Source organism: Nomascus leucogenys, chromosome 4, assembly GCF_006542625.1.
Source record: "Nomascus leucogenys isolate Asia chromosome 4, Asia_NLE_v1, whole genome shotgun sequence".
NCBI lineage: Eukaryota > Metazoa > Chordata > Mammalia > Primates > Hylobatidae > Nomascus > Nomascus leucogenys.
In genome coordinates this window covers 24,456,817-24,468,330 of record NC_044384.1, presented here as the reverse complement: position 1 = coordinate 24,468,330, position 11,514 = coordinate 24,456,817, and the positions used below count along the sequence as shown (strand labels likewise).

Sequence of the window (11,514 nt, the reverse complement as noted above, 5' to 3'; positions counted from 1 at the left end):
CATGTTTTATAGCTGCAAGAGATTTAAGTTTCTTTTGGTAACAAGTTTGCTTTCTTCCTGGTGCCCACTACAGTGGTTTTGATCCATGATCTAAGGTCCCCAGATGTAATTGCACTGCTTTCTTGTTTTTGTTTCTCTGAGTTGATGGGATGATCATAGGCAGAATCCAGATGATGGAAAAGATGTGTTTGAATTAAAGAGAAAGAGGAAAACCCTGGTATGTGTGAAGTCTCCAGGAGAGACAGGCTACTGGGGTGCTGGACAATCTGATTGGAAAGAAGCATGCAGAAGCTGCATTGCAGAGGAAGAACATCATCAGGGAGGGAGGTGGCAGGCCTGCAGTCCCACAAGGGGAGCCATATTCTGGATAAGAAAGGGCATTAGACATATCTTAATCCAAGCCAGTGAATCCACCCTCTAAACTCCAGACAATGCCAGCAACTTTGGGATCATGAAACGTCTATTGGCTTTAACATCAACAGACCTGAATTTGCCTCTGAGTTAGTTTGCCCTGGTCACCTGCACTGACCACAGCCCTCAGAGGCTCGCTTGCTCTCTTTCTAAGGTGTGGAGGATAATACTGATTGCTTAGATCTGCAGCGAGGCTTGATGGAACAATGTTTGTGGAAGTGCCGTCATTGTGGAAACAGAGCTTTCAGGAGGTTGAGATTGCTTGAACACGTTCCTTATAAGAGAGCTCCTTCTGTTTTCAGATTTTTCTAACACTAGGTAGGTGGGAGTTTCATTAAATGCTGGAGAAAATGGGAAATCATAGTAGAATCTGGGAGGATGCACAGCTTGATCCAGATGACTTCCTGCCTTTGAGGACAGAACTGGGAGTGGGGGTGGGGGCCAGGGAAGACATTGCAAATAGAGGTCATTGCTGCAGTCCCATGATTAGGGCATGCATGTGTAAATATTCACACATCATACAATCTCTATGTGATGCACTGACACTTTCTCTGTGTCAACATGGATGGAGCACAAGACATGCCTTAGTATTTACTCCAAGATGCAGGTGCTATTATCCACATTTCACAGCTGAAGGTAATGGGTCTGTGGAGTAGCTTGTTCAAAAGCATGTATCTTGTATGGTATTAGATGGTCAAGGCCCTGTATGAGTGTAAGCTTATACCTGTGACATGAAAAATACAGGAAAGCGTCTATCACTTTACTTCTGTTAATAATTATCAGTGTGATTTTAAATGTCTTTTGGAACAAAGCTTGGTAAAAATTAAGGAAATGGCACTGCCTCCTCCCACCGGATGTTTTTGTCCAGGCATCCTTTCCTTACCACACTCTGTAGATCCACTCTTCACACCTGCCTAACTCAGAGGCCTATGCCTGTCTCATCTAAGTGCTCTCCACATTTCACGACCTCTTTCTTTTGTCTTTCTTTTTGAAATGGAGTCTCACTCTGTCACCCAGGCTGGAGTGCAGTGGCATGATCTCGGCTCACCACAACCTCTGCCTCCTAGGTTCAAATGATTCTCCCGCTTCAGCCTCCTGAGTAGCTGGGATTAGGGGCACAGCCACCATGCTCAACTTAATTTTTGCATTTTTTGTAGAGATGGGGTTTTGCCATGTTAACCAGACTGGTCTCAAACTGCTGACCTCAGGTGATCTGCCTACCTCGCCCTCCCAAATTGCTGGGATTGCAGGCGTGAGCCACGGTGCCTGGCCTCCCACCACCTTATCCATACCGGCCAGCTTCTCCCCTCCTTCACGGAAATTTCCATATTGAAACCTCTCCCTCGTCCTGGCTATCATGCTCTGTAGGATACTCCAGTAATCTTCCTAGTATCAGTTACTCCCTGCCCAGTTCTTTGTTCCTCTACAGCCCCCATCACTTCCATTTGTTGTTTGAGTTGCTCACACATACCCTTGGGTTGCAGACCTCTGGAGGGCTAAAGTATCATTTTATTGACATAATGGTATGTTGCACAGGATTCTTGGATAGGGAGTCAGGCAACCAGAGTTCCTTTTAGGGCTTGGGCATGAGATTGAGGGAACTGTGCAGATCCAGCTAAGTTCTCAAGGCCTCACTTGCCTTCCCTTTAAAATGTATGGTTTGGCCTAGATTTTCCTACACATCCTCAAAATAATCAATAATACAATGTGGATATTTCTTTTCTTTCCTTTTTAAAATCTTTTGAAACAGGGTCTCACTCTGTCGCCCAGGCTGGAGTGCAGTGGCATGATCATGGCTCATTGCTGCCTCAACCTCCTGGGCTCAAGCTGTCTTCCTGTCTTAACATCCTGAGTAGCTGGGACCACAAGCACAGGCCAACATGCCTGGCTATTTTTTTTTTTTTTTTAGAGACAGGGGTCTCACTTTGTTGCCCAGGCTGGTCTTGAACTCCTGGGCCTCAAGTGATCTCCCACCTTGGCTTCTCAATGTGCTGGGATTACAGGTGTCAGCAACTGTGCTCAGCTAGGATGCAGATATTTCCATCCTGTACATGCGAGCCTTGAATAACTCTGTAAACCCCAAAGGTCAGCCAAGGGTTTCCAGGTATTGTTGCTTGGGTAATGGGAAGGTGATGAAAAAGAGAAAAAAAATGCCTAATCATCATTTAAGCTACCATAATTGTCTTGCCACAAGTCTACTTCTTCACAGTGCAGAAAGGCTTGCCATTGTTTTAGATCTATTGTCTTCTCTGCCTGCCGAAATACTCCTCACACCTGAAGGTCACTTTTACAAATATCCCATCTTTTCTGGAAGAAGCTGCAGTGTCTGTCTCCACCACTCCCCAGCATGGTTTGTTCCTGCCTTCAGGTAATTATTGTGTTGGTCATATAGATGCATCTATTGCCTTCCAACCGGACTTACAGGTAGGGATTGTTGCCTTTTAACTCCCCCAGTGCTTTTGACTTTATCAGCACTCAACAATAAGTCAGTTGATAAATGGATGATGTGATTATTTAAATTTTTCAGGTTATGGGTGCTGTTGGGTCTCCTCCTGGTCCTTTTCCATTCCTGTCTTCTCCTTACTGCTGCAATACCTTTTATCAAAGAGCGATGGATTTTTGAGAGATGGTAATAAATGGGAGGATCTGTAAAAGGAAAGTCAATTGATTTTCTACTATAGTTCCTTTGGGTGGTGCGTGGATGTGATTTGATAAGACCCTGAGATCATGGGATACTGAGATCACGGGATACTGAGATCACAGGATACTGTGCAGACTCGAATTGTGCTGCCCATGTTAGCACTTAAAATCTAAGTGGGCCAGACTCATGGCAGTGTGGGCTCCTGGATTGGATTTCAGAATAGAAAAAAAGGATATTAGTGGAGAAACTGGTGAAATTCAAATAAAAGACCACTGCTAGTGTCTTAGTTTTGACAAATGTACCGTGGTTATGCAATGTTTTACCTTTAGGAGAAACTGGGTGAAAGGTACATGGAAATGTTATATATTATTTTTGCAACTATTCTATAAATCTAAAATTATTCCAAAGGACAAAGTTTATTTTTTAAAAAGTGGGTGGGCCAGAGTGAAAATTTTGAGTTTGGCTAGCAGACTCTTGCTGCGTGAATATTCTCACATCTAGTTATATCCCAACAATTTGTAGAATAGGTTGAAAAAGAGAACTGCAGGGAAGTTTAAAAACTCTCCTGTAAAAGATTCATGAAAAGGCAGTAGAAAAAAAAAAAAGCAAAACAAACAAAAAACGAGACTGTGGGCAGCTGGTGGGGGAGGCCTAATATTAAAGGTGGGAAGCCAAGTGGCTGTGGTCAGTGCAGTGACCCTGGGCTCAAAATCAGGACACTGGCTACTTGTTTTTTTAGCCCCAAGAACTTGAGCACATCACTTTGCCTTCATTTGCCCATCTTTGAAATGATCTCATTGAGACTCACAAATAAAGATATGTAAAATAAACGAATTCCTTACAAAAATCAAGTTTTCCTATTTTCCAAAACTTTGTTATTTTTTGCTCAAAAACAAAAGACTTCCTCACTCGTGGGCTGGTTATGGTCAAAAACCTCAAAACAGCAAGTCTGATTCTGCATGAGCATTTTCACTTTGCACTTGGCAAGTTTCAGCTTCCTCTTAGAAGAATGTTCATGCCAATGCTAAAGCCATTTGACTTCTAAATATAGTGTAACAGATGTTAATAGGAACAGTATTATTTTCTGTTACACAAAGGGTCTTTCTTTAAAAGCCAGACCAGCCCAGTTCTGGTTAGGCTCAACCATTTCAATCAAGGTAAATAGGATTGTTTTTTCCTTTCTCAAGTATTGAAGATTTTGGTATCTTACACCAGATTTTCTTAACTTGACCCATGAACAAGTATCCATGCCTAAATGCTAGAGAGATTTGTCAAGGCCAGTCACCGTGGCTCATACCTATAATCCCAGCACTTTGGGAGGCCAAGTTGGGAGGGTCACTGGAGTTCAGGAGTTCAAGACTAGCTCAGGCAAAAGAGCAAGACCCTGTCTGTAGGAAAAATTTACAAAAACTTGCTGGGCATGCTGGCACATGCTTGTAGTCCCAGCTACTCAGGAGGCTGAGACAGGAGGATCACTGAGCCCAGGAGGCTGAAGCTGCATTGGTAAGATTGTAGCCACTGCACTTCAGCCTGGCTGACAGATGGAGAACCTATGTCTTAAAAAAAAAAAAAAAAAGTTGAATGTGACGTTTCATACATATATCCTTTTTCCCTCCTCTATGGAGTGGTTTCATTCATCTTCAAAGTGTCCAAAACTCAAAAATGGCAAGAAACACTTTTACATACACACCACTCCATAGCAAAAAGCCTAAACTATACTTGTTATATTTAGGTACAGATTCAGTAATCTTAATGTCGAACACTCCAAATACCCAGATACAGGCTGCCTGGTTGATTTCACTTTTTGACCCCACAACACCCAGCAACTCTGAGGGCTGCACCTCAGTGCACATTGGCTTATAACTATTGCTTTCTCATAGCTGTGGCATTGTCTTCCTTTCCTGAAAACATGTGGATTTTCACTTGAGGCACTTTTGTTCATCAAACCTTATCGATTTAAATGATCTCTCACGAATACCAAAGTGACTCTGGCTCTTCTTGCCCTTCTTTAAAGACTGGCCATGTTTCTTTATAACACAGGCTGTGACCAGTGAGAATGTGGACTTGTAACCCATTTGAATGAGAATGCCTATGGAACAAGAGATAAGCGTCCCAAGTGCAATTTAAATGTGCGATCCTGGTGTGATTTGAATATATGCAGCACACTAGTTCCTTCTGTTGATTTCAATGTCTCCCTTAAAGGGGCTTACACATGAAATTTCTTGGGCTGTTCCTCAAGAGAAAGGTGCTCTACAAACGAAGCCAAGAATATAAATTTACTTGGTTTCAGATGAATGGACCAAATTATGAGGCTAAAAATAATTCCCTATTTCAGCCCCTTTGGATACTCCTCCCTTCTTCATTTCTAAAATTACTGTGATCTTAACTTCTGGATAATACTTAGGTTCTCCAGCAATTTAACTTCCCTTTGAAAATGAACCAAAATCTAAGATTAATGTACCTTTTAATGTGGTCCTCTAAAAGTGAACAATGCTAATAGACACTACACAAGATACTGCAGGGGTGCCCAGGCACATTCCCCCTCCCCGCCCTTTTCAGTAGTAGTTATATGATCAAATATAATACTAAAAGACTAAATGCTTGTGGCTCTTTTATATATATTTAAAACACACAGTAAGAACATAAAGAACATCTCAAATCATTTAGAAGGTAAAAGGGGGTTATCAACCAAAATCTTTGGAAATTTCATAAAATTTAAATATCTGCAAACAGTCCAACCAAAAACGAAAAAAAAAAATCCCAACATTCGGCTATGGAGGGCACTTCACATGTGAACCAAATGGCGTTATAACATTTTCCTTCAACTAGTCACTAAACCCAATTAGAAAGAATACAAGAGCAATATTGGAGACATCCCCAAATACCACGTACTTGATTAGAACATTCTGTTATGAAGTGCTCAGCTACCGCGGGCTTTCCTTTACATTGCATACATTACTTTACATTTCTACAGTGCAATGTTGAAATAGCCTCCAAATTTTGCAAAGTAGATTGATGTCCATTCTACAAAAATATTAACTTACAGTACATAACACTGAATAATTTTAATCTGTACATTTTTTTCCTTCCATAATAGTTGACACACGTCAGTTTGTACAAGTTAGAAAAAAACATCTGGTTGTTTACATCTGGATTAATAGTCAACAGAGGCAACCAGAAGTGGTGGGGCGGGTGTAGTTTGAGAAAGTATAAATACAGTGTTAATATTAACTGTAGTTAACAATATTCAGCTTTTAACAAAGTGATACAAAATAAATCATCTTAGATTTTTGACTGAAAAGATCTAGCTGAGAATGTTCTGCCAAACAGCCGACCAACTGGTGCAAAAGGTTAAGGCTGGCTTGACTTAGCAACCTGCAGCACAACCGAAAACATTGGTGCAGTTCAGAGCTCTTCAAATGCATAGCTTCAGTGTTACACGCACATTAATTATATTCCTTCAATTAGTTAATCCTCTAGACAGTTTTCTTTTTGTTTTGCATGCATCCCGTTCCATTTTCATTAAGGGCATCTCTTCCTTGATCAATCATGTGCTTTGCGTTTCAATTTGTTTTTGTGATTTTTTTGTATGTTTTGTTTGTTAAGCTGTCAATACCTCCAACACTTGGAAAATGAAATATAGATGCGTTTTACTTACAGAAGAGAATCATAGCTATATGGACAATGCAAAATGAAATGAAACAAGTGTCAGAAACAGTTTATAAAAATGGCACATTTATTGCTACAGAACGGTCATGTACATGACTTCATCGAATAACTACAGATGGGAAACAGGTAATGGCCTTGACCAAGCTGGGTTTGTTTTTGTCTTGAAGGAACTCCAGCACACAACCTGTTTGGACACTTCTACAAATCAGAAATACACCAAAAACATGAAAAAATCGAGGCACTCAGCCACACATTGAAAACAAGGTGTAACTGTTTATCTTTTTTTTTGAAATGTTTTCCCTTTTTTTCTTTTTTTTAACAATTTTTTTAAGTTTTTAATGCTGCAGCTATGTGTACAGTCGCAAAAAATTTCCCCGCTGCGACCTACAACTAAAACAAAAACAAAAACAAAACAAAAAACAAACAAAAAAGCTACCCATACAGTTTCATCTTGGTAACACATGGTAAAATAACATCTTTTAAATAGTAAAATAAAGTAACAAACTTTTACTCATAATGATTCCAAAAATCTACAAAGAAGAAATATTCAGAATCTGACAATTTTTTTTTGTAATATTCATGGTATAAAAGGATTGCTCCTGCGAAAAATAAGCCAAATATATTTTTTATTTTTAAATTTAGTTTTTTTTTTTCCTACTAGGGTGTACTACAGTCTATTTTATAGCAAAAGAGCACTAGACAAACAAAGCTTTATAACAAAAAGCCAGGCACTGATACATGGTAAATCTCTGCTTTTTTTTTTTTCTTATCTTCACTTAATTGCATCACAAGTAACAAGAATGAAAAAGGCCACAGTTCATATATTTTCACCATTACATATGTCTATAATACTTGAAATGAGTATGGCAAAACCAGCACTGCACAAAGATGAGTCCACTTCAAGTCCCATGAGAAAGAGCATGTCTCTAAAGAAAAACAAACAAAACCAAAGCAAAATAAAAAGAGAGGCCTAAAGGCCTTGGTGCCCCATTGTGTTGGAATTCATCATATTCCATCTTGACTTTTTTGCTTCCAGTCAGCCAGCAGACTAAATTTTTGTGCTTGTTTATGCTGAAATTGATTCATTCCTGACTCAAGTTCACTTTTGGACACAGATCATATTCTGCCTGTTGGATGCAAAAGATGAAAATCCTCTTAACTCCAAGTCTTGGTTCGACTCCCTCCCCACTCCCCAACCCCTCATCAAAATCAAGATCACAAATAAAAAAAAAAAATTCAGAAATAGGAAAAAGTGAAAAATAAAAAGGAATCGGAAGACTGAATCAGAACCAGTTGCACCACTGGGTGGACTGACAGTTGTATAAACATTAGTGTTCCTTGCAGCTACACAGAAGACAAACGGTAAAAATTCTAGATGAACAGATCCCTATTCTGCATATTCATAAATTACTTGAATGTGGAGGTGGATCAACTGTTCCAAGTTGCTTTTAAAGTCCGAGTTTCTGAAAGAGATCCCCAGCCCAAGTGTCGTCATATAGATAGTGTAGTATGGACCCTTTTGAAATTTTTGTATAGTACTTTAATCTTAACTGTCTTCCGCTGAATTTCATTTGAAAATCCAGTGCAGGATACCAATATCTTACCTGGGTTTGATAGTTACAAAACAACAACAATAAAAAACACACTAAAAAGGCCACATTCCCTTTTTTCTTTTTTAATGGGGATACAACCCAATTAATATGGATAGTTGCAGATTATGTTTCTCCACCAAGCAAAACCTAGCGAGCAGCTTTCAGTGGCCGTTAGAATTTTCACTTATTTCCAAAGGGAATTCAACAATAGAGGTATTGCATTACTGAGTAATGAATACATCAAAGCTGGTGAACAATAAATTGCAGCTTTTACTCTGAGAACAAAATATGAAGCACCAATTTAAAAAATAATCAAATGACTACAATTTACTTTTTTGCTTTTGTTTACAGATTTGAAAAACTTTAATTCAGCTCTATTAAGCACCTTTATGATAACATGTATCAAAAGTGCCATTCTTAAAATGTACATCAATGCAGGGAGTGTTTCCAGTTCCCTAAAGAGTAAACACCGTATTTTCTTCTGTACACTTATCCTGAATGTGATCAGAGTATACCTGCTTCCTATATAATATTGTTCCTAGGGATACCCGCCTTGGTAGACTATACAAAATGAGTGCAGAATGTACCACTAAAAGGAAATCTTTAGCATACGGAGGGAACAAGTACACATGGTTTTCATTATTCAGGGAGGAGGAGAGATTATACATTATTGTCTTCCATGCCCTTCTCTGAGCCTCTTTGTTCATACATTTCACAGGAAAGCCCCAAAATAACTTTTCATGAAGTTTGATTTCTGCTATTCTCCTAAGGTTTTAATCCACCTCCACATTTTAGGAACTTATCAACAAATCAAAGTTATTTTAGTTTTATCGCTACTGAACATATTTACAGTTTTTCAACACACACACAGCTAATCAAAATGTTTATGGGTTTGTAAGATGACCACGTGGTAACTATCTTATTTGTTCTTACATTTTCAGAAATGAACATAAAATTCTGATTCTTGTAGCTATTTCATTTAAATGAGACTTCTTTTTAAACCACACAGTTTTTTAAAAAAAACAAAAACTGATACAATGTATTAAAACACATAATAACAAGAGTCTACATGTAAAAATATAACTTTTACATACACAATTTCAAAATAATGATACGTTTGCCATTTGTTGCATAAAATTTACAAATGTATTTCATTACTATATAACTGGCAAAACAGGAGAACAGATGGAACATTTAGACCATTTCAATGGATTTATGGCATTTACTCAGTGCTGATAGGTGGAAAAACTACTTGAACAGGGATTTTTTTTTTTCTTAATACATGCCAAGAATTGTGTGGCTGTAAAAATAGAAACGAGTTAGAGACAAAAGGATGCTGACAAATACTTAACTAGGAGCACTATTTGTTTACTGCACTATACACCAAAGTCAATCATTATAAAGATTCACGATGGAAGTTGGTTCAATTGTGCCCAGACGTCAAAGCTAGCTATCTGATGAGTCGCTGTGCCATAGCTTGATCTATGTTTCTATCAAATATGGTAAGTATAAACTTCATTCATACTGGCCAGAGAAATACTGCACTACCCCTCCTCAAAAAAGTGCAACTTAATGCTTTAGGACTTATAAGGCTTGTTATAATGCTGCATGATGATTGAATATTGGCATTTTTCAGACGAAGGAGGAGGCAGTTAAGTCATCTACATTTTAGTAAACCCATTTCGAAAAAAAAAATCAAGAAAGCAAAAAAATCAATCAGCTCTGTCACACTACTTGCAATTTTCTCATTTGACGGTTTTTGAACTTTACTTGTTTTTTTTGTTTTTGTTTTTTTCCAAAAATCTGACCATGTATTCAGAAACGCCTCACTGCACACTACTTCGGCTACACAGGTAGGTAACACTTTAATCATTTTGTTAAATCACAGCCACTTTGATTATGTTATGTTTCCGATGATATAAACATTGGAAGGCACAGTGGTAACATTGTAGCATTCTAACCTTGTACCTCTGAAAATCCCAGAATAGGGTCACAAACGCAACATTACAATTCAGACAAACTCTTTTTGCCATGTCTTGGTAATGCTGCTTGTAATATCTACACATGATGTGACTTTTAAGTCCTGTGTTCCCAAAAGACTGGAGAAACAACTTTCTACTTATTTATGAATGAGAAGCAACATCAGGGTCAGCATTTCATCCTGCACTACCCCTCTGGAAGCAGAGTTGGCACTACAGGTTACGATAACAAACCAGGGAAAGGGACAGAAATAAGACCAAAAAAAAAAAAAAATCCATATTTACAGTAAAATCTTTCTTTAAAAAAGTTAATCAGTACTATTTTTTTACAGGAGAAAAAAGTCTGAAACAAATGAACAAAAGCTTACCATAGTCACTAAATTTTTAATATATATTTATATATATATTTATATATATATTTGTCATAGGTCTATAAGATCCATCTGTTCCTCCTACCCTAAGGAATGGCTAATGTCATCACTTCGTTGTCATCAGGACGTTTGCTGGTTTTGTTACTAGGGCAGCTGAGCTTCCCCTAATTCAATATCCAGTAATTATAAACACTAGCTGACTTGAATACCAACAAAAACGTTCATGTAGTTTTCTTCAGAAGTACACTTTTTCATTATTGCAAGTTTACAATTTTTTTTAAATTAAATATTTTTTTTCAGACTTACAAATTAATTATATTTTTTTTTTCCAAAAGAAGTTTAGGCACAAATGCATTGTTCCACAGTGTGGAAAGATTGCCGTTCAGTCTCTGGGCTGTGTCTCAGCCTGTACATACTGCTTTGCACATTCTGAATGATATGTTAAAGAAAGTCGTCCCTCAAGTTGCACTTTTTTCTTTCTTTTTTTTGTTTTTCTGTTTTTTGATAATTGGGAATGCTGAAACCTCTTGCGTCTGCGATTCATAACTACTCAGACTTGTCTTATATTACAAAAAAGGGGGTTAAGGAGAAGTGTTTATGTGGGTTTAAGATAATACAGCTGTTAAGGAAGTGGTCTCTTGTTTTAATGAAGCAATGTGGCAACTTGGACCTGAGAAAGGAAAAAAGAGAGAAAAAATTCATTAATATATTTGTAACAGAGGAAGTATGCTTTTTTTTTTTTTAAATTATTTTTCCATGAAAGAAAATATCTGTCAATTTGGGTGAAATTCACTTTTATGGCTGATACACTGATTAGAGTTACGAATGATCGATTTCAGATACGGTTGAAA

General features: G+C 38.0%; 1 protein-coding gene across 38 annotated transcripts in view; it reads right to left on the bottom strand.

The window, feature by feature from the left end:
- Positions 1–6,765: 6,765 nt before the first annotated feature.
- TCF4 (transcription factor 4) overlaps positions 6,766–11,514 on the bottom strand; it is a 366,421-nt gene continuing 361,672 nt past the window's right edge. For all 38 annotated transcript variants that reach the window (XM_030810368.1, XM_030810386.1, XM_030810379.1 and 35 more), the window contains one exon: positions 6,766–11,333. The gene's annotated coding sequence lies outside the window, so the exon portion shown is untranslated. The remainder of the gene's footprint in view (positions 11,334–11,514) is intronic.